We start from the raw sequence: 24,506 nt of genomic DNA, 5'->3' as shown, positions 1-24,506 counted from the left end.
TGCAGATACTGAGTAGGCCGGCACTGATGGGGCCCACCTGGTCTGCAGAGCACTGCCCCATCCATTGTCATGACCTTCCTGCAGCAACCTGCAAGGAAAGGTGAAAATACTTGGCCTAAAGCCCTAAAGAGCAACACTGGCTCCAAAGTCCCCTGCCTGCCAGGTTAGCCAAGGCTTGTTGGGCCTTCACTGAAGTTTAACTTCTAGCTTTACCCAATACTCTTCCCTCTCCCAACAGAAGTGTTGATCACAGGAAAACATCTTCCATCCTCAAACTTCATCTCGGCTTTGCTTACAGAGATTCCAACCTGCCATACTGGTGAATTCTAACATTTAAGCAGGAAATAATAACAATCTTATACACACTCAGGAGACAGAGGAGAAAAGAACACTCCTGATCTATATTATATGGCCAGCAGATACCAAAATCTGACAAGGGCATTAGAAGAAAACCAAAGATCAATATCCCTCATAAACATGTATGTAAAAATCAAATTTCATTGACTATGTTAACAACAGAGCTAAATCATATGACCATCTCAATAGATGCAGAAAGAGCTTTTTACAAATTTCAACATGACCTCGTGATTAAAAATTCTAAACAAAATAGAAATAGAAAAGAATATCTTCATCTGATAAAGGGCAGCTATGAAAAATCTACATGTAACATGATATTTAATGGTGAAAGAATTAATTTTTTCCTCCTAAAAGATCAGGAATGAAGCAAAGATGCCTAATCTTATACTCTATTCAGCATTAGACTGGAAGTTCTAACCAGTTCAATAAGGCAACAGAAGAAAATAAAAGGCAAAAAGTCTGGAAAGAAGGAAGTATAACTGTCTTTATTCACAGACAACATGACTGTGTATGTATAAAATTCTAGGGGCTTCCCTGGTGGTGCAGCGGTTGAGAATCTGCCTGCCAATGCAGGCGACACAGGTTCGAACCCTGGTCTGGGAAGATCCCACATGCCACGGAGCAACTGGACCCGTGAGCCACAACTACTGAGCCTGTGCGTCTGGAGCCTGTGCTCCGCAACAAGAGAGGCCACGATAGTGAGAGACCCGCGCACCGTGATGAAGAGTGGCCCCCGCTCACCGCAACTAGAGAAAGCCCTCGCACAGAAACGAAGACCCAACACAGCCAAAAATAAATAAATAAATTTATTAAAGAAAAAAAAATTTCTAATAAATATATAGAAAATTTTCAAACAATTCAGTGAATTTAGTAATGTTGTAGGGTACAAGGTCAATACACTAAAATCAAATGTGTTTATTTTTACCAGCAACAAAAACCTGGAAAATATATTTAAAAACAAAACCATTTATAATAACAAACAATGCTAAAATACTTAAGGATAAATGTAATGAAAAACACACATTATCTCTGATGAAACTTGAGAAATTAAAGACTGAAATAATTGGAGAGTAATCTTACATTCATAAATTGGAAGACTTGATTTTATTAAGATATCATTTCTCCCCAAACTTATCTATAGATTGAAAGCAATGCCAATCAGAATCCCAACAGGCTTTTTTCGTAGTAATTAATAAGCTGATTCTAAAATCTGTATAGAAATGCTAGGCATAGAATAGCCAGAGCAATCTTGCAAAGAAGAGCAAAATTTGAAGGCTTACACTACTTGATTTCATGACCTAGTATAAAGCTATAGAAACCAAGACAATACGTTGTTGGTGAAGTGCTAGACACGTAGATCAACACAGATCAATCAGTATAGTCTGGAAATAGACATATATAGCCAATTGATTTTGACTAAGTCATCAAGGAAATTCAGTGAGGAAATGATAACAGGTGGTGTTGGAACAACTAGATATCATAAGGGGGAAAAAATCTCAACTTTTAACTCATACCATATAGAAAAATTAACTTGAAATACATTATAGAACCATGCATAGAAGTTAAAACTCTAAAACTTCTGAAAGAAAACATGTAAGAAAATTTTCACAATTTTGGAAAAGGAAAAGATTTTATAAACAGAACACCAAAACCAAACAATAATAGAAAAAAAATTGGTAAATTAAATTTGCATCAAAATTAAATTTTTCTCTTCTTTGAAAGACATTAAAAAATAAAAAAGCAGGGCTTCCCTGGTGGCGCAGTGGTTGAGAATCTGCCTGCCAATGCAGGGGACACGGGTTCGAGCCCTGGTCTGGGAAGATCCCACATGCCGCGGAGCAACTAGGCCCGTGAGCCACAATTACTCAGCCTGCGCGTCTGGAGCCTGTGCTCCGCAACAAGAGAGGCCGCGATAGTGAGAGGCCTGCGCACCGCGATGAAGAGTGGCCCCCACTTGCCGCAACTAGAGAAAGCCCTCGCACAGAAATGAAGACCCAACACAGCCATAAATAAATAAATAAATAAAATGTTATATAAACAAATAATTTAAAAAAAAAAAAAAAAGCAAGCTACACACTGGGAGAAAATAATTGCAATACATATACCTAACAAAGAACTTATTTTAAAAACTCAGTACTTTATTCTTTTCCATTATGTTTTATTACAGGATGTTGAATATAGTTCCCTGTGCTATAGAGTAGGACCTTGTTATCTGTTTTATACATGGTAGTTTTTATCTGCTAATCCCAAACTACTAATTTATCCCTCCCCTACCCCCTTTCCCCTTTGGTAACCATAAGTTTCTTTTCTAAGTCTGTGAGTCTATTTCTCTTTTGTAAATAAGTACATTTGTACCATATTTTAGATTCTCCATATGAGTGATATCATATGGTATTTGTCTTTTTCTGACTTACTTCACTTAGTATGATAATCTCTAGGTACACCCATGTTGCTGCAAATGGCATTATTTCATTCTTTTTATGGCTGAGTCGTATTCCATTGTATATATGTACCACATATTCTTTATCCATTCCTCTGTCGATGGGCATTTAGGTTGTTTCCATGTCTTGGCTATTGTGAATAGTGCTGCTATGAATATTGGGGTGCATGTATCTTTTCGAATTAGAGTTTTCTCCAAATACATGCCCAAGAGTGGGGTTGCTGGATAGTATGGTAACTCTATCTTTAGTTTTTTAAGAAACCTTCATACTGTTTTCTATAATGGCTGCACCAATTTACATTCCCATCAACAGTGTGGGAGGATTCCCTTTTCTCCACACTGTCTCCCACATTTGTTATTTGTAGACTTTTAAATGATGGCCATTCTGGCTAGTGTTCGGTGATACCTTATGGCAGTTTTGATTTTCATCTCTCTAATAATTAGCAATGAAAAACAGTGAAATTTTTTAAAAGGGAAAAATATCTGAACAGGTACTTCACAAAGAGATAAAAAAAATAACCAGGAAGCAATGAAAAAATGCTCAATATCAATCGTTATGAAAATGCAAATCAAAACTATGAGATACAAATTTACATGCACTAGGATGCTATAATTAAAAAAAAAACTGATAAGAACAAGTGTTGGTGAGAATATGGAGAAATTAAAACCCTCATACACTAGTGGTGGGAATGTAAAATGCCATAGCCACTATGGAAAACAATTTAGTAGTTCCTCAAAATGTTAAAAACAGAGAAACCGAGCTCTGCCCACCAGAGCAACAGCCAGCTCTACCCTCCACCAGTCCCTCCCATCAGGAAACTTCCACAAGCCTCTTAGATAGCCTCATCCACCAGAGGGCAGACAGCAGAAGCAAGAAGAACTACAATCCTGCAGCCTGTGGAACAAAAACCACATTCACAGAAAGACAGACAAGATGAAAAGGCAGACGGCTATGTACCAAATGAAGGAACAAGATAAAACCCCAGAAAAGCAACTAAATGAAATGGAGATAGGCAACCTTCCAGAAAAAAAATGCAGAATAATGATAGTGAAGGTGATCCAGGACCTCAGAAAAAGAATGGAGGCAAAGATTGAGAAGATGCAATAAATGTTTAACAAAGATCTAGAAGAATTAAAGAACAAACAAACAGAGATGAACAATACAATAACTGAAATGAAAAATATACTAGAAGGAATCAATAGCAGAATAACTGAGGAAGAAGAACGGATAAGTGACCTGGAAGACAGAATGGTGGAATTCACTGCTGTGGAACAGAATAAAAACAAAAGAATGAAAAGAAATGAGGACAGCCTAAGAGACCTCTGGAACAACATTAAATGCAACAGCATTCGCATTATAGGGGTCCCAGAAGCAGAAGAGAGAGAGAAAGGACCCGAGAAAATATTTGAAGAGACTATAGTCGAAAACTTCCCTAACATGAGAAAGGAAATAGCCACCCAAGTCCAGGAAGCACAGAGAGTCCCATACAGGATAAAACCAAGGAGAAAAACACTGAGACACATAGTAATCAAATTGGCAAAAATTAAAGACAATGAAAAATTATTGAAAGCAGCAAGGGAAAGATGACAAATAGCATACAAGGGAACTCCCATAAGGTTAACAGCTGATTTCTCAGCAGAAACTCTGCAAGCCAGAAGGGAGTGGCATGATATAATTAAAGTGATGAAAGGGAAGAACCTACAACCAAGATTACTCTACCCAACAAGGATCTCATTCAGATTCGATGGAGAAATCAAAAGCTTTACAGACAAGCAAAAGCTAAGAGAATTCAGCACCACCAAACCAGCTCTACAACAAATGCTAAAGGAACTTCTCTAAGTGGGAAACACAAGAGAAGAAAAGGACCTACAAAAACAAACCCTCAAAAATTAAGAAAATGGTAATCGGAATATACATATTGATAATTACCTTAAATGTGAATGGATTAAATGCTCCAACCAAAAGACACAGGCTTGCTGAATGGACACAAAAACAAGACCCATCTATATGCTGTCTACAAGAGACCCACTTCAGACCTAGGGACACAAACAGACTGAAAGTGAGGGGATGGAAAAAGATATTCCATGCAAATGGAAATCAAAAGAAAGCTGGAGTAACAATACTCATATCAGATAAAATAGACTTTAAAATAAAGAATGTTACAAGAGACAAGGAAGGACACCACGTAATGATCAAGGGATCAATCCAAGAAGAAGATATAACAATTATAAATATATGTGCACCCAACATAGGAGCACCTCAATACATAAGGCAACTGCTAACAGCTATAAAAGAGGAAATTGACAGTAACACAGTAATAGTGGGGGACTTTAACACCTCACTTATACCAATGGACAGATCAGCCAAACAGAAAATTAATAAGGAAACACAAGCTTTAATGACACAATAGACCAGATAGATTTAATTGATATTTATAGGACATTCCATCAAAAAACAGCAGATTACACTTTCTTCTCAAGTGAGCATGGAACATTCTCCAGGATAGATCACATCTTGGGTCACAAATCAAGCCTCAGTAAATTTAAGAAAATTGAAATCATATCAAGCATCTTTTCTGACCAAAACGCTATGAGATTAGAAATCAATTACATGGGAAAAAACGTAAAAAACACAAACACATGGAGGTTAAACAATACATTACTAAATAACCAAGAGCTCACTAAAGAAATCAAAGAGGAAATCAAAAAATACCTAGACAAATGACAATGAAAACACGACGATCCAAAACCTATGGGATGCAGCAAAAGCAGCTCTAAGATGGAAGTTCATAGCTGTACAAGCCTACCTCAAGAAACAAGAAAAATCTCAGATAAACAACCTAACGTTACATCTAAAGGAACTAGAGAAAGAAGAACACACAAAACCCAAAGTTAGCAGAAGGAAAGAAATCATAAAGATCAGAGCAGAAATAAATGAAACAGAAACAAAGAAAACAATAGCAAAGATCAATAAAACTAAAAGCTGGTTCTTTGAGAAGATAAACAAAATTGATAAACCATCAGCCAGACTCATCAAGAAAAAGAGGGAGAGGACTCAAATCAATAAAATTAGAAATGAAAAAGGAGAAGTTACAATAGACCCTGCAGAAATACAAAGCATCCTAAGAGACTATTACAAGCAACTCTATGCCAATAAAATGGACAACCTGGAAGAAATGGACAAATTCTTAGAAAGGTATAACCTTCCAAGACTGAACCCGGAAGAAACAGAAAATATGAACAGACCAATCACAAGTAATGAAATTGAAACTGTGATTTAAAATCTTCCAACAAACAAAAGTCCAGGACCAGATGGCTTCACAGGTGAATTCTATCAAACATTTAGAGAACAGCTAACACCCATCCTTCTCAAACTCTTCCAAAAAATTGCAGAGAAAAAGGAAAACTCCCAAACTATTCTATGAGGCCACCATCACCCTGATACCAAAACCAGACAAAGATACTACAAAAAAAGAAAATTACAGACCAACATCAGTGATGAATATAGATGCAAATATCCTCGACAAAATACTAGCAAGCAGAATCCAACAACACATTAAAAGGATCATACAACATGATCAAGTGGGATTTATCCCAGGGATGCAGGGATTCTTCAATATACGCAAATCAATCAATGTGATACACCATATTAACAAATTGAAGAAGAAAAACCATATGATCATCTCAATAGATGCAGAGAAAGCTTTTGACAAAATTCAACACCCATTTATGATAAAAACTCTCCAGAAAGTAGGCATAGAGGGAACCTACCCCAACATAATAAAGGCCATATATGACAAACCCACAACCAACATCGTTCTCAATGGTGAAAAACTGAAACCATTTCCTCTAAGATCAGGAACAAGACAAGGTTGCCCACTCTCACCACTATTATTCAACATAGTTTTGGAAGTTTTAGCCACAGCAATCAGAGAAGAAAAAGAAATAAAAGGAATCCAAATTGGAAAAGAAGAAGTAAAACTGTCACAGTTTGCAGATGACATAATACTATACACAGAGAATCCTAAAGATGCTACCAGAAAACTACTAGAGCTAATCAATGAATTTGGTAGAGTAGCAGGATACAAAATTAATGCACAGAAATCTCTTGCATTCCTACACACTAATGATGAAAAATCTGAAAGAGAAATTAAGGAAACACTCCCATTTACCACTGCAACAAAAAGAATAAAATACCTAGGAATAAACCTACCTAGGGAGACAAAAGACCTGTATGCAGAAAACTATAAGACACTGATGAAAGAAATTAAAGGTGATACCAACAGATGGAGAGATATACCATGTTCTTGGATTGGAAGAACCAATATTGTGAAAATGCTTATACTACCCAAAGCAATCTACAGATTCAATGCAATCCCTATCAAATTACCAATGCCATTTTTTACAGAATTAGAACAAAAAATCTTAAAATTTGTATGGAGACACAAAAGACCCCGAATAGCCAAAGCAATCTTGAAGGAATAAAACGGAGCTGGAGGAATCAGACTCCCTGACTTCAGACTATACTACAAAGCTACAGTAATCTAGACAATATGGTACTGACACAAAAACAGAAATATAGATCAATGGAACAGGATTGAAAGCCCAGAGATAAACCCACACACCTATGGTCAACTAATCTATGACAAAGGAGGCAAGGATATACAATGGAGAAAAGACAGTCTCTTCTATAAGTGGTGCTGGGAAAACTGGACAGCTACATGTAAAAGAATGAAATTAGAACACTCCCTAACACCATACACAAAAATAAACTCAAAATGGATTAGAGACCTAAATGTAAGACCGGACACTGTAAAACTCTTAGAGGAAAACATAGGAGAACACACTTTGACATAAATCACAGCAAGATCTTTTTTGATCCATCTCCCAGAGTAACGGAAATAAAACCAAAAATAAACAAATGGGACCTAATGAAACTTCAAAGCTTTTGCACAGCAAAGGAAACCATAAACAAGATGAAAAGACAACCCTCAGAATGGGAGAAAATATTTGCACATGAAGCAACTGACAAAGGGTTAATCTCCAAAGTACAGAAACAGCTCATGCAGCTAAATATGAAAAAAACAAACAACCCAATCCAAAAACGGGCAGAAGACGTGAATAGACATTTCTCCATAGAAGACATACAGATGGTCAAGAAGCACATGAAAAGCTGCTCAACATCACTAATTATTAGAGAAATGCAAATCAAAGCTACAGTGAGGTATCACCTCACACCAGTTAGAATGGGCATGATCAGAAAATCTACCAACAACAAATGCTGGAGAGGATGTGGAGAATAGGGAACCCTCTTGCTCTGTTGGTGGGAATGTAAATTGATACAGCCACTATGGAGAACAGTATGGAGGTTCCTTAAAGAACTAAAAATAGAATTACCATATGACCCAGCAATCTCACTACTGGGCATATACCCAGAGAAAACCATAATTCAAAAAGACACGTGCACCCTAATGTTCATCGCAGCACTATTTACAATAGCCCGGTCATGGAAGCAACCTAAATGCCCATCGACAGACAAATGGATAAAGAAGATGTGGTACATATATACAATGGAATATTACTCAGACATAAAAAGGAAGGAAATTGGGTCATTTGTAGAGACGTGGATGCATCTAGAGACTGTCATACAGAGTGAAGTAAGTCAGAAAGAGAAAAACAAATTTCGTATATTAACGCATATATGTGGAACCTAGAAAATGGTACAGATGAACCGGTTTGCAGAGCAGAAATTGAGACACAGAAGTAGAGAACAAATGTATGGACACCAGGTGGGGAAAGCGGCGGGGGTGGGGTGGGGGTGGGGGTGTGATGAATTGGGAGATTGGGATTGTCATGTATATACTGATGTGTATAAAATTGATGACTAATAAGAAAATTAATTAATTAATTAATTTAAATAAACAAACAAACAGAGAAACCATATGACCCAGCAATGACACTACTAGGTATATACCAAAAAGAATTGAAAACATGTGTTCACACAAAAGCTTGTACTAATGGTTATAACAGCATTAGTCATAATAGCCAAAAAGTGGAAACAACACAAATGTTCATCAACTGATGAGTACATAAAAAGAAATGTGCCATATCCATATACTGAAATATTATTTGGCCATAAAATGGAATGAAATTCTTATAGATGTTACAGTTTGAACAAACCTTGAAAATGTTACGCTAAGTGAAAGAAGCCAGATACAGAAGGTCACATATTGTAAAATTCAAGTTCTACAAAATGTCCAAAATAGGCAAATCCATATAAACAGATGAGTGGTTGCCAGGGACTGGGGAGAGGAGAAAATGGGAAGTCACTGATAACCAGTAAGGAGCTTCTTTTGGGGGTGATGAAAATGTTCTGGAATTAGATAGTGGTGATGGCCACACAGCATTGTGAATTACTAAAACCCACTGAATTGTACACTTTAAATGAACTTCACATTATGTGAATCATATCTCAAAAAAGCTGTTTTTATTTTCTTGTATAGAAACATAATATTGGCACAAATTTCCAGAACACCTCAGTCATTATCTAGAGTTCCCATTAACTCTTTCCTGAAAGTCATTGCTGATAAGACCTAATTTTGGGTACAGAAAATATTGTCACTGTATGCACAGAAATTATGATTCTTCCCAACTGTTCCAGAGAGACTATTTTCTCCTTCTACCCACACACAAGGGAGAATGAGATACAGTGTTACTTATATAAACATAGCCACATAGAGTTAATTTTTGAGCTTTGAAAATAAAATCGGATTCTAGTCTGCTCAATGCTGAGTGCTTACAATGTTTCTCTGCTCTAACACTTGGGTTTTTACTTTGGTGATGTTGGCATTTGCTTGTGGAATTCAATAGGCAGTTCAGCTACCAGACAGATTTTAGAGGATGTTCTGTTCCAAGGCTGACCATTAAAATAGCAAAATATGTCTGTTTTTCACATCTTCCCATCATTTTAGCCTAGGAGAAACCTTCATATGAAAAGTGAATTTTTATTTTACAGTTTCTATAGAGATTATTCAAATAATAGGAAACCTAAGATCAACTGTACTTGAGAAGCAGTTCATGAAAACACCTTTTAAGAAAACACAGCATATTTTCATCTGTAATATGACCTGAAAGACAAGGAAACACTCTGTAGAGAGAAAATTAGACTGACGTTTAGAAGTCTGTATCTAGTCCGGGATTTGTGGCTAATTTGTGGGAGCCATTTAATGGTTCTGGGCCCCAATTTCCCCATCTGTTACATATAGGGACTAAATCAGTGGCTTCTAGTGTTTTTTTAAAGTTGTATGTTAGTTAGGATTCTCCAGAGAGACAGAACCAATAGGAGATAGAGATAAGATAGAGATAGAGATAGTGGTAGAGATACAGAGAGAGATTTATTATAAGGAACTGGCTCATGCAGTTATGAAGGCTGAGAAGTCCCAAGATCTTCAGTCATCAAGCTGGAGATCCAGGAGAGTCTGATGGTGTAAGTTCCAGTCTGAAAGCCAGCAGGCTCATACCCCAAGAAGAGCCAGTGTTTCAGTACAAGTTGGAATGTAGGAAAAGATTATGTCCCTGCTCAAGGCAGTCGGTCAGGAAGAGTTCTGTCTTATTCATGGAGGGTCAACCCTTTTGTTCTATTCAGGCCTTCAACTGATTGGATGAGGCCCACCCACATTAGGAAGAGCAATCTTCTTTATTCAGTCTACCAATTCAAATGTTAATCTCATCTAAAAACACTTTTAAGACACAATCTGAATAATATTTAATCAAACTGCTGGGCACCCCATGGCTCAATCAAGTTGACAGATAAATTAATCATCACAGCTGGGTAACCCTTTCTTCAAATGGTATCTTACGCATAAGTCAAATATATGAAATAATTGAAGGAGATGTTGCTGCAGCTGTTGAAAATTTATTGTAGGATCACCCACCTCAATCCTCCTCCTCATCCTTGTGGCAATCCCAAGGGTGGATGCAGAATAAGAGGCAGGCCAGCCAGCTGCCCAAGTGCCAATCTCTAAGGGAGCACTAGAAGCCTAAAACATCATGGGAAAAGTACACTATTGAAGCAGAGACTGCTGGGTTTTGTATCCACCTTCCTGTCTCCTACAGTGACTTTTTTTAGCTTAGTATAAGGCCACTCTGAATAAAGACTGTCTGCCCTAGGCACCCTTGTGACTGGGTACGGCCAAGTGCTGGCCAAAAGGATGAGAATCAAGTGACATGTGTAACACTAGGTCCTGCCTTTAAAGGGAAATGACACACCTACTCCTTTCTCTTTCCTTATTCCCACTAGTTGGAATACAGACATGGGGTGAGTTGTCTTGGACCATGTGGATGAGAACTATACCACACAGTTGGTGGGTCAACAAGAGAGGAGGAGTCTGGACTCCCAGGGATCTTGCAGAGCAAAGTTGCTATGCCTGCACAGATTTTTCTGTGTGTGAGAAATAGAGTGCTATTTCATTTATGCCACTGCTATTTTGTGTCTCTTATATGGAGTTGAATTTATATGGTAACAGGAAATATGAATCTACCAGAATTTTTCTAAGGAAGAATAATATGTTATGTTTAGAAGGAATACTTGAAGTAGAGAAGAGAGGTCCATAACAAAGGGCACATTTTACACCTATGAGGCAGGCACATAGGGTCAATGCTGGCATGCTTGGTTGAAAAGAGAAAAGGTTAATAATGACTATCAGTCATCCACCCTCCCACACATAGTATAGAGCTCAGTTTCTCCTCTAAACAAATCTAAACAAATGTTTTTAACATACCAGTGTGCAAAAGAACTAAAGTCCTAACATACCCAAATTGACTATGTGAACCTATCCAATCCTATCTTGAGGGGCAGCTCCATGGACTTTGTTAAAATGCTTCTTAAAAATCACTGGAGGATACGGTTCCTAAGTTCTCTTCTAGCATCGTCATTCTCTAGTATATTCTCCCTAAATGAGAGTGTCCAAGACCCACAAGCATTGTGCAAATATAAGAAGCAGTTATGTCATTTCATCTGAGCAACATAGAAACAAGTTTCTGGAAAAGAGTTTTCTATAATTTTGTTTCCTCTTATATTCTCCTTAGCCCACTCCAATCAGGCTTGCATTCTACCATTCTTATGTATCTTCTTTTTTAAAGTTACCAATGAATTTCTTCTTGGAAAAGTTGATGGGCAGTTATTTGCACTCATCTTACTGTATATCTTAACAGAATTTGACTTGATCATTCTGTCCTGAAACATTTCCTTAATTTGACTTTATATCCTTCTGATTTTCTTCAGATCTCACTAGTTTATTATTCTCAGTGTCCTTTGCTGGTTTCCCTTTATTGTTCCAAATTCTGATGGTTGACTTGTCTCTTCAAGGTTTGTTCCTCAGATGTCTTCTCTATTTTCAGTACCTAACTGATGAACTCATTCAGTTCTGTGGATTCAAATATCATCTACATACTAATGACTCTCAAATTTGTAAGTACCAACTTGCACTTCAGACTCACATATCCGACTTACATATCACATTGACATCTTCACTTTGATGTCTAACAAATCTAAACCAAACATATCTAAAACCAAATTTTATAAATTTATGCTCAATTGAAATATCGCTTTAAGCAGTCAACTGTCTTTTAAAATAATGAAATCAATAAAGTAATTAAGGAAAAATTATTTTGTAATATTTACCCACATGTTAGCCAATTACTTTTCTTCATTGCTTGTGAATATACAACTGGTCTTATTTTCCTTCTACCTGAATAGCTTCCTTTAGTATTTCTTATAGTATGAGTGAGTCTTTTGGCAAAGAATTCTCTCAGCTTTTATTTTTAGGAAAACATATTTATTTCACCTTCCTTGTTGAAGGATATTTTTAGTAGATACAGAATTTGCAATTGACAGCTTTCCCTCTAGGACTTTAAAGATATTGTTCCATTGTCTCTGTCACTATAGTTTTTGGTGAGAAGTTAGCTGTCATTGTTATCACTGTTCTCCTCTGCATGATGTGACCTCTTCCTCTGGCTACTTTTAAGATTTTCTTTTTGTCTTTGCAGTTTGATTATCATGTGTCTAGGTATGGTTTTCTTCATGGCTGTCTTCTTTGGGATTATTGAGCTTTTTGGTTCTGTGCGTTGATGCTTTTCACCAAATTGGGGTCATTTTTTTTTGCTCATGTTATAGCCACACTGGCCTCATGACTATGCCTCAAATGAGCCAAGCTCTTTCGTGTCTTTGCACATACTCTTCAGTGCAAAAGTCACCTCTTCAAGGAGGCCTTCTCTGGCAGCTCTGTCACTCTTTAACCCTTTATTTGCATTGTTTTTTTATAATATTTTCCACAACTTAACATTACATATTTATTTGTTTGTTTTCTATTGTCTTCCTCACTACAATTCAAGCCCCGTAAGGGAAAGAACTTTATCTTATTCATCAGTGTATTATCTATAACAAGGCCTGGCAAGATGTAAGTATTTAATAAATATCTGTCATATGTTGATTAGTACCACAAAGCAAACCAGTTCTCTCAATGATCTAGTATATAATGGTTTCCTCCTAAATTAGATTTTTGGGGAGATAAATTTCCTTGTGCTGCAGAATTCTAAGAGGCCCTACATGATAAATACATCTTTGTAAATACAGATGACTTCTCTGTGGTGTTTAAAACTTTTCTGTGATCTTGTAAAAGAAAATTTGCCAGTGATAGAAGAGTTAGGAAAATCTACTCAAAAAAAATTTATAGGCAATATTTTCATACCTGCCTCCACTAATACACTCATGAGGCTGTAGATCTGCAGCCAATCAAATAGAGAGAGAAAAAAATCTTTCCAGGAAATCCTACATCAATGTCCAGAGGCTGGCTGGCTTGTGACTACTATTCTGATGCAGAGAGGCAGCCATGATAAAATAGACTTCAAGAATGAATATGTCACTGGGTGAGAAATACTGCCACAGATTCCCTCATTCTCTTCTCCAGTGGAAAAAAAGAGAATTTTTGGATACCCAAAACTAGCTCAATTCAATGCAACTTAAGAAATACTTCTTGAGCAGCCACTGTGTAATAAGTACCATGAGAGAGGAAGGGAAAAAATGAGTATCTATCTCATGGTCCCCAACTAAGTTAGAGTTGTAGTAGTCTAGACTAGCCTAGGCTAGCCTAATTTAAATGCAAATTTCTTCTCACCTCTCTTGCACTGCTCATTATTTTGTATGAGGAATAGACTCTTTCCTCAATATGGTGATGTTTTGCTACATTTCAAAACAGGCTTAAAAGAAATTCATCCCTTTTCACATCGGCAGAATATATCACGATAGCTTTTCTGCAGTTACAAAAGTCTATTATCCTCTTTTGCTTGCTCTTTGCAAACATGTTATACCTTCATTGGGGACATGCAGGAAAAGCCTACAGAAATTCAGCTGCACTGATCTAATGTGACTGTCAACTTCAATAGAGTTTGTTTGTTGTGTTAGTCACAGTAATTATAAAACAATAGCTTTTAACAACACCAGTAGAGGATGTCTTTTGCTTTGACCTTCTTGTTTCTGCCTGTTTCTTCACTGATAAGAAGACAAGTTAGGTTTACAGTTAAGCCAGAGCTCTGCTTCATTTGGAAAGGTCATATATCCCAGTCAAACCAGAGCTAAGAAGCCAAAGGGCTTGCCATTCTAGTTTGCATCTCTGCAGTTTACAGCTAATGCTGGTGCCATGCCAAGGGAAATCTAACTCTACAAATACCGTTCCTGGGGAAATAAATTCCTTTGTGCTGCAGAATTCGGAAAGGTCCTTCATGGTAAAAGATGGAAGTCTAACATAGAAATTTGTCTCTTACTGAGACATTAACACCATGCATCTTCAAATTCTCCATTAAGATAAGTAGTCCAAGCGTGGCAAAAACACAAATACACAGTACATTTAGTTATTTTGGTGGGTCGGTGATTCAACTGCCAAAATTAAATTTCCTTGTCGGAAGTGGCTCAGTTTATAATCTGACTGATCCTAGATCCTTCCTTTTCTTTAACCCTGTTGTCATCCCTCCAGCTTTTCACCCCAACAATAAACCAAATATCATCCAAACCCTGAAACTTTGACCTCTCCCTAAAATTGATTAGCTCACATAAGTTAGCACTAGCCCTCTCCATTAAAATTTTACAATTACTTACAAACATCCTGTGCAGAAAAGTTCTAATGATTGTTCATCCAAATAAATAAAGACCAAAAGAGGGGGAGAGAGAAAAGGGAGAGGGAGGAGAAAGAAGAAAAGGAAGAAAATGAGGAGAAATTGAAGGGGAAGGAGGAAGAGGACAAAAGACTAGCAAATCAGCCTCTGATATGCCAAATGGAGTAGTGAAGAAAACTTCTTGTTGACTCCTATTTCTTCCCGGCTTCTCCAAGTTAACACTTCACCATCTTTCAGCTTTTGGTGTAATTAGCAGTTTTACAGGGAGACCTTCTCTGACTTCTCTACCCAGGTCAAACCTCCATTACAGGTTCCCTTGACCCTATATACCTCTCTTTCCTATTCTCTAGGATAGACCATATGTCGGACCACAAAAAATGTCTCAGTACATTTTAAAAGACTGATATCATATAAAGTATCTTCTCCAACCACTAGGGAATGAAATTACAAATCAATAATAGAAGGAAATCTGGACTACTCACTAATATGTGGAAATTAAACAACACACCCTTTTTTTCCCCTCTACCCAATATTCTATTTTATTTTTATTTTTATTTTTTTAAATTTTTTAATTTATTATTTATTAATTTTTTTTTAATTTTTGGCTGTGTTGGGTCTTCGTTTCTGTGTGAGGGCTTTCTCCAGTTGCGGCGAGTGGGGGCCACTCTTCATCGCAGTGCGCGGGCCTCTCACTATCGCGGCCTCTCTTGTTGCAGAGCAGAGGCTCCAGACGCTCAGGCTCAGTAGTTGTGGCTCACGGGCCCAGTTGCTCCGCAATAGGGGAAGCCCCTATTTTTATTTTTTAAGTTTTATTGAAATACAGTTGATTTACAATGTTGTGTTCATTTCTTCTGTACAGCAAAATGACTCAGTTATACACATTTATACATATATTCTTTTTCATATTCTTTTCCATTATGGTTTGTCAGAGGATACTGAATATAGTTCCTTGTGCTATACAGTAGGACTTTGTTGTTTATCCACCCTATATATAATAGTTTGCCTCTGCCAATCCCAAACTCCCAATCCTTCCCTCCCCTCCACACCCTCCCCCATTGGCAATCACAAGTCTATTCTCTATATCTGTGAGTCTAAACAACACACTCTTAAACAAAGAAGAAAACACAAGGGAAGCGGCTGTGCGGGCTCAGCGCCCGCTAAGCACGCACTCGGTCGACTCGCGTCGGCGATTTCTCCATTCAGTCAAGTTCTCTCGAGTCGGCTGTGCAGTCTACGCTCTCTGAAAATGGCTACAACTTCAGAAAGCTCTGGGGGCTGCCCTGGTGTCGCAGTGGTTAAGAATCCGCCTGGCAGTGCAGGGGACACGGGTTTGAGCCCTGGTCCCGGAAGATCCCACATGCCGCGGAGCAACTAAGCCCGTGCACCACAACTACTGAGTCTGTGCTCTACAGCCCACAAGCCACAACTACTGAGCCCGCATGCCACAACTACTGAAGCCTGCGCACCTAGAACCCATGCTCTGCAACAAGAGAAGCCACTGCAATGAGAAGCCCGCCCACCGCAACGAAGAGTAGCCCCCGCTCGATGCAACCAGAGAAAGCCCGCCCACCACAACGAAGAGTAGCCCCCGCTCGACGCAACCAGAGAAAGCCCGTGCACAGCAACAAAGACCCAATGCAGCCAAAGATAAATAAATAAAATAAATTTATTTAAATTAAAAAAAAAAGAAAGCTCTGTATATGGAAAAAAAAAGTCAGACTTTTGGCAGAATGCTGCCAGACAGATCGGAATTCAAACTCATTTACCTGTCCCAATTAACTAAAAGGGCAGGCTTTGAGCCCTGCTATTGGGATTTAAAGTTATTTTAGAATTTTAGAACTTCTTATTTAATATAAATGTATTGAGAATATTTATATATTTAAGAACGCTATTTTTCCCTTAAGCCCAAATGCACAATTGCTACAAATCTAATAAATATCTTGAGATTGGATGCAAATTCATTTGGGAGGCAAAATGTTTCCTTACTGCCAACATGTCCCTTTAATGTATTTGGATCCAGATGTTTCGGCCTTATTTGCTGGAGTGGATGCAGCATTAGTCTGTCAGTTCCCTGTTTGCCATTATTTAGTATTAGAGGCTGTTAAGCATGCATACTCATTGGGAAAGTTGAAGAAAGGCTTTACATTGAAAAAGGTACCAAGCTGTGGTCCTTGTCCAGACATCCTGAGGTTAAAAACAACAAAACAAAGTGACTATAAATAAAGCATGAGAATACTAATATTAAAAAGCATCACAGGGCTTCCCTCGTGGCGCAGTGGTTGAGAATCTGCCTGCCAATGCAGGGGACACAGGTTTGAGCCCTGGACCGGGAAGATCCCACATGCCGCGGAGCAACTGGGCCTGTGAGCCACACCTGCTGAGCCTGTGCGTCTGAAGCCTGTGCTCTGCAACGGGAGAGGCCGAGACAGTGAGGGGCCAGCGCACGGTGATGAAGAGTGGCCCCTGCTCGCCGCAACTAGAGAAAGCCCTCACACAGAAACGAAGACCCAACACAGCCAAAAATAAATAAATAAAATTAAAAAAAAAAAAAAAAAGCATCACAGTAGCTAAGAACAGTCTTGGTAGTACCTGTCTTTCGTCTTAGCTGTCAGTCAAGGTCCCCAGCACATAACTAGATCTTCACTAAGGGCCATTCTCTCCTTCAGGGAAGCATCTAACAAAGCATGTATTCCATAACTGAACATGCAAATTCTCGAACATTAACAGATAACAAATTATATTTCCTAAGGTAATAAACACCACACGATTGTGCTCAAAAAAAAAAAAAAAAGAAAAGAAAACACAAGGGAAATTAGAAGATAATTTGAGATGAATGAAAACTAAAACACAACATACCAAAATTTATGGGATGCAGCAAAAAAAAGGAAATTTATAGCTACAAACACTTACACTAAAAAAAACCTCAAATCTCTAACATAAACTTCAGCCTGAAAGAACTAGAAAAAAAGGCAAACTAAACCCAGAGCAACAGAAGTAAAAATGATTACAAGTGAATACTCTAAACAATTATACACCAACAAATTTGATGACCTAGATGAAATGGATATTTGAAATGAAATGAAATGAATGAAATGCTCAACATTCTTAGTCATTCAATTAAACGACAGTAAGATGTCAACACATCTCTGTTAGAATGGCCAAAACTGAATAACCATTCTAAGTCTTTGTCAGGACGTGGAGGAATATGAACTCTCATGCCCTGCTGGTGGGAGTGTAAAATGGTACAAGTACTTTGGCAGTTTCTAAAAGTGTTAAACATACACCTAGCCCATGACCCATCTATTTCTCTCCTAGGTATTTACGAAAGAGAAATGAAAGAATATGTCCATATAAAGTCTTATATGCAAGTGTTCACAGCAGCTTTATTTGTATTTATAATAACCAAAACCTGAAACAATCCGGATGCCCATCAGCAAGTGTCTTTGTCTGTTCAGGCTGCTATAACAAAATTCAACAGACTGAGTAACTTATAAGCAACAGAAATTTATTTCTCACAGTTCTGGAGGCTGGAAGTCTGAGATCAGGGTGCCATCCTGGTCGGATAAGAGCCCTCTTCTGGGCTACTGACTTCCTACTGTAGCCTCACATGGCTGAAGAGGCAAGCAAGCTCTCTGGGACCTCTTTTATAAATGTACTAATTCCATTCATGAGGGCTCCTTCTTCATGACCTAATCACTTCTCCAAGGCCCCACCTCCTAATACCACCACCTTGGGCTTTACCTTTTCAACATATAAATTTTGGGGGCACAAACATTCAGACCATAGAAATGGGTGAGTAGAAAAACAAATTATGCTATATCCATACAATGGAAGAATAATCAACAATAAAAATGAATGAGGGGGACCTTCAAGATGGCAGAGGAGTAAGACGTGGAGATCACCTTCCTCCCCACAAATACATCAAAAATACATCTACATGTGGAACAACTCCTACAGAACACCTACTGAACACTGGCAGAAGACCTCAGACTTCCCAAAAAGCAAGAAAATCCCCACGTACCTGGGTAGGGCAAAAGAAAAAACAGACAAAAGAATAGGGATGGGACCTGTACCTCTGGGAGGGAGCTGTGAAGGAGAAAAAGTTTCCACACACTAGGAAGCCCCTTCACTGGCAGAGATGGGGGGTGGCGGGGGGGAAGCTTCGGAGCCACGGAGGAGAGCACAGCAACAAGGGTGCAGAGGGCAAAGTGGAGAGATTCCCGCATGGAGGATCGGCACCGAGCAGCACTCACCAGCCCGAGAGGCTTGTCTGCTCACCCGCCGGGGCGGGCAGGGCTGGGAGCTGAGGCTCGGGCTTCGGAGGTCAGATTCCAGGGAGAGGACTGGGGTTGGCGGCGTGAAGACAGCCTGAAGGGGCTAGTGCACCACAGCTAGCCGGGAGGGAGTCCAGGAAAAAGTCTGGACCTGCCTAAGAGGCAAGAGACCATTGTTTCAGGGTGTGCAAGGTGAGGGGATTCCTTCCCTGTCTGCCCACAGAAGGCAGAGCACCACCTAAACGAGCTTCAGAGATGGGCATGAGCCACGGCCATCAGCTCGGACACGAGAGACAGGCATGAAACGCTAAGGCTGCTGCTGCAGCCACCAAGAATCCTGTGTGTAAGCACAGGTCACTATCCACACTCCCCCCCGCACTCCCCCAGGTGCCTCTGCAGCCTGCCACTGCCAGGGTGCCATGATCCAGGGACAACTTCCGTGGGCAAACACATGGCGTGCCTCAGGCTGTTGCAACGTCACGCTGGCCTCTGCCGCCGCACACTTGCCCCGCATTCCAGCTATAACTACCATACCCCTCCCTCCCCCCCTGGCTTGAGTGAGCAAGAGCCCCTGAATCAGCTGCTGCTTTAACCCCGTCCTGTCTGGACAGGGAAGAGATGCCTGAGGGCGACCTACACGCAGACGTGGGGCCAAAACCAAAGCTGAACCCCGGGAGCTGTGCAAACAAAGAAGAGAAAGGGAAATCTCTCCCAGCAGCCCCAGGAGCAGAAGATTAAATGCCCACATTCAACTTGATGTACCCTGCCTCTGTGGAATACCTGAATAGACAATGAATCGTCCCAAAATTGAGACGGTGGACTTTGGGAGCAACTGTAGACTTGGGGTTTGCTGTCTGTGACTGACTTCTTTCTGATTTTTATGTTTGTCTTAGTATAGCTTTTAGCACTTGTTATCACTGGTGGATTTGTTTATTGGTTTGGTTGCTCTCTTCTTTTTTATTATTATTATTACTTTTTTAGTTTTTTTATTTTAATAATTTTATTTATTTTTTATTATTAATTTTTTTTCTCCCTTTTCTTCTGAGCAGTGTGACTGACAGGGTCTTGGTGCTCTGGTCAGGTGTCAGGCCTGAGCCTCTGAGGTGGGAGAACTGAGTTCAGGACATTGGATGACCAGAAACCTCCCAGCCCCATGTAGTATCAATCGGCAAGAGCTCCCACAGAGATCTCCATTTCAATGCTAATACCCAGCTCCACCCAATGGCCAGCAAGCTCCAGTGCTGGACACCCCATGCCAAACAACTAGCAAGACAGGAACAGAACCCCACCCATTAGCAGAGAGGTTGCCTAAAATCATACTAACTTCACAGACACCCCAAAACACACCACTGGACATGGCCCTGCCCATCAGAAAGACAAGATCCAGTCCCACCCACCAGAACACAGGCACCAGTCCCCTCCACCAGGAAGCCTACACAACCCACTGAACAAACATTACCCACTGGGGGCAGACACCAAAAATGATGGGAACTGCAAACCTGCAGCCTGCAAAAAGGAGACCCCAAACACAGTAAGTTAAGCAAAATGAGAAGCAGAGAAATACACCGCAGATGAAGGAGCAAGGTAAAAACCCACCAGACCAAACAAATGAAGAGGAAATAGGCAGTCTACCTGAAAAAGAATTCAGAGTAATGATAGGAAACATGATCCAAAATCTTGGGGAAAAAATGGAGAAAATACAAGAAACGTTTAACAAGGACCTAGAAGAACTAAAGAGCAAACAAACAATGATGAACAACACAATAAATGAAATTAAAAATTCTCTAGAAGGAATCAATAGCAAAATAACTGAGCAGAAGAACAGATAAGTGACCTGGAAGATAAAACAGTGGAAATAACTACTGCAGAGCAGAATAAAGAAAAAAGGATGAAAAGAATTGAAGACAGCCTCAGAGACCTCTGGGACAACATTAAACACACCAACATTTGAATTATAGGGGTCCCAGAAGAAGAAGAGAAAAAGAAAGGGACTGAGAAAATATTTGAAGAGATTATAGTTGAAAACTTCCCTAATATGGGAAAGGAAATAGTTAATCAAGCCCAGGAAGCCCAGAGAGTCCCATACAGGATAAATCCAAGGAGAAACATGCCAAGACACATATTAATCCAACCATCAAAAATTAAATACAAAGGAAAAATACTAAAAGCAGCAAGGGAAAAGCAACAAATAACATACAAGGGAATCCCCATAAGGTTAACAACTAATCTTCAACAGAAACTCTGCAAACCAGAAGGGAGTGGCAGGACATATTTAAAGTGATGAAAGGGAAAAACCTACAACAAAGATCACTCTACCCAGCAAGGATCTCATTCAGATTCGACGGAGAAATTAAAACCTTTACAGACAAGCAAAAGTTAAGAGAATTCAGCACCACCAAACCAGCTTTACAACAAATGCTAAAGGAACTTCTCTAGGCAGGAAACACAAAGAAGGAAAAGACCTACAAAAAGAAACCCAAAACAATTAAGATAATGGTAATAGGAACATACATATCAATAACTACCTTAAATGTAAATGGATTAAATGCTCCAACCAAAAGACATAGACTGGCTGAATGAATACAAAAACAAGACCTGTATATATGCTGTCTACAAGAGACCCACTTCAGACCTAGGGACACATACAAACTGAAAGTGAGGGGATGGAAAAAGATATTCCATGCAAATGGAAATCAAAAGGAAGCTGGAGTAGCAATTCTCATATCAGACAAAATCGACTTTAAAATAAAGACTACTACAAGAGACTACTACAAGGACACTACATAATGATCAAGGGATCAGTCCAAGAGGAAGATATAACAATTGTAAATATTTATGCACGTGACATAGGAGCACCTCAATACATAAGGCAAAGGCTAACAGCCATAAAAGGGGAAATCAACAGTAACACAATCAGAGTAGGGGACTTTAACACCCCACTTTCACCAATGGACAGATCATCCAAAATGAAAATAAATAAGGAAACAAGCTTTAAATGACACATTAAATAAGATGGACTTAATTGATATTTATAGGACATTCCATCCAAAAACAACAGAATACACTTTCTTCTCAAGTGCTCATGGAATATTCTCCAGAATAGATCATATGTTGGGTCCCAAATCAAACCTTGGTAAATTTGAGAAAATTGAAATAGTATCAAGTATCTTTTCTGACCACAATGCTATGAGACTAGACATCAATTCCAGGAAAAAAACTGTAATAAATACAAATACATGGAGGCTAAACAATACCTACTAAATAACCAAGAAATCACTGAAGAAATCAAAGAGGAAATCGAAAAATATCTAGAAACAAATGACAATGAAAACACGGCGACCCAAAACCTATGGGATGCAGCAAAAGCAGTTCTAAGAGGGAAGTTTATAGCAATTCAATCTCACCTCAAGAAAGAAGAAAAATCTCAAATAAACAACCAAGCCCATTGACAGACGAATGGATAAAGAAGATGTAGTACATATATACAATGGAATATTACTAAGCCATAAAAAGAAACAAAATTGGGTCATTTGTAGAGATGTGGGTGGATCTAGAGACTGTCATACAGAGTGAAGTAAATCAGAAAGAGGAAAACAAATATTGTATATTAACGCATATATGTGGAACCTAGAAAAATGGTACAGATGAACCAGTTTGCAGGGCAGAAATAGAGACACAGATGTAGAGAACAAATGTATGGACACCAAAGTGGGAAACTGGTGGGGGGAGTGGTGGTGGTGGGATGAATTGGGAGATTGGGATTGACATATATACACTAATATGTATAAAATAGATAACTAAAAAGAACCTGCTGTATAAAAAATAAATTAAATTAAAATTTAAAATAAATAAAATAAAATAGAAAAAAAAACCCTAAACTTACACCTAAAACAATTAGAGAAAGAAGAACAAAAGAAAACCCAAAGTTAGCAGAAGGAAAGAAATCATAAAGATCAGCTCAGAAATAAATGAAAAAGAAATGAAGGAAACAATAGCAAAGATTAATAAAACTAAAAGCTGGTTCTTTGAGAAGATACACAAAATTGGTAAACCATTAGCCAGATTCATCAAGAACAAAAGGGAGAAGACTCAAATCAACAGAATTAGAAATGAAAAAGAAGCAACAACTGACACTGCAGGAATACAATGGATCCTGAGAGATTACTACATGCAACTATATGCCAATAAGGTGGACAACCTGGAAGAAATGGACAAATTCCTACAAAAGCACAACCTTCTGAGACTGAACGAGGAAGAAATAGAAAATATAAACAGACCAATCACAGGCATTGACATTGAAACTGTGATTTAAAACATTCTAACTGGGCTTCCCTGGTGGAGCAGTGGTTAAGAATCCGCCTACCAATGCAGGGGACAGGGGTTCAATCCCTGGTCTGGGAAGATCCCACATCCCGCAGAGCAACTAAGCCCATGCACCACAACTACTGAGCCTGCGCTCTAGAGCCTGTGTGCCACAACTACTGAAGCCCGAGTGCCTAGAGCCTGTGCTCTGAAACAATAGAAGCCATGACAATGAGAAGCCAGTGCACCACAAAGAAGAGTAGCCCCAACTCATCACAACTAGAGAAAGCCTGCACACAGAAACGAAGACCCAATACAGGCAAAGGTAAAAACAAACTAATTAATTAATTAATTAATTTAAAAAAAATCTTCCCACAAGCAAAAGCCCAGGACCAGATAGCTTCACAGGCGTATTGTGTCAAACATTTAGAGAAGAGCTAACACCTACCCTTCTCAAACTTTTCCAAAATATAGCAGAGGGAGGAACACTCTCAAACTCATTCTACGAGGCCACCATCACCCTGATATCAAAACCAGACAATGATGTCACAAAAAAAGAAAAATACAGGCCAATATCACTGTTGAGCATAGACGCAAAAATCCTCAACAAAAGACTAGCAAACAGAATCCAACATCACATTAAAAGGATCATACACCATGATCAAGTGGGGTTTATCCCAGGAATGCAAGGATTCTTCAACATACGCAAATCAATCAATGTGATACACCATATTAACAAATTGAAGGAGAAAAATCATATGATCATCTCAATAGATGCAGAGAAAGCTTTTGACAAAATTCAACACCCATTTATGATAAAAACTCTCCAGAAAGTAGGCATAGAGGGAACCTACCCCAACATAATAAAGGCCATATATGACAAACCCACAACCAACATCGTTCTCAATGGTGAAAAACTGAAACCATTTCCTCTAAGATCAGGAACAAGACAAGGTTGCCCACTC

This window comes from Eschrichtius robustus, chromosome 4, assembly GCF_028021215.1.
Source record: "Eschrichtius robustus isolate mEscRob2 chromosome 4, mEscRob2.pri, whole genome shotgun sequence".
NCBI lineage: Eukaryota > Metazoa > Chordata > Mammalia > Artiodactyla > Eschrichtiidae > Eschrichtius > Eschrichtius robustus.
This window is presented reverse-complemented; position numbering follows the sequence as displayed.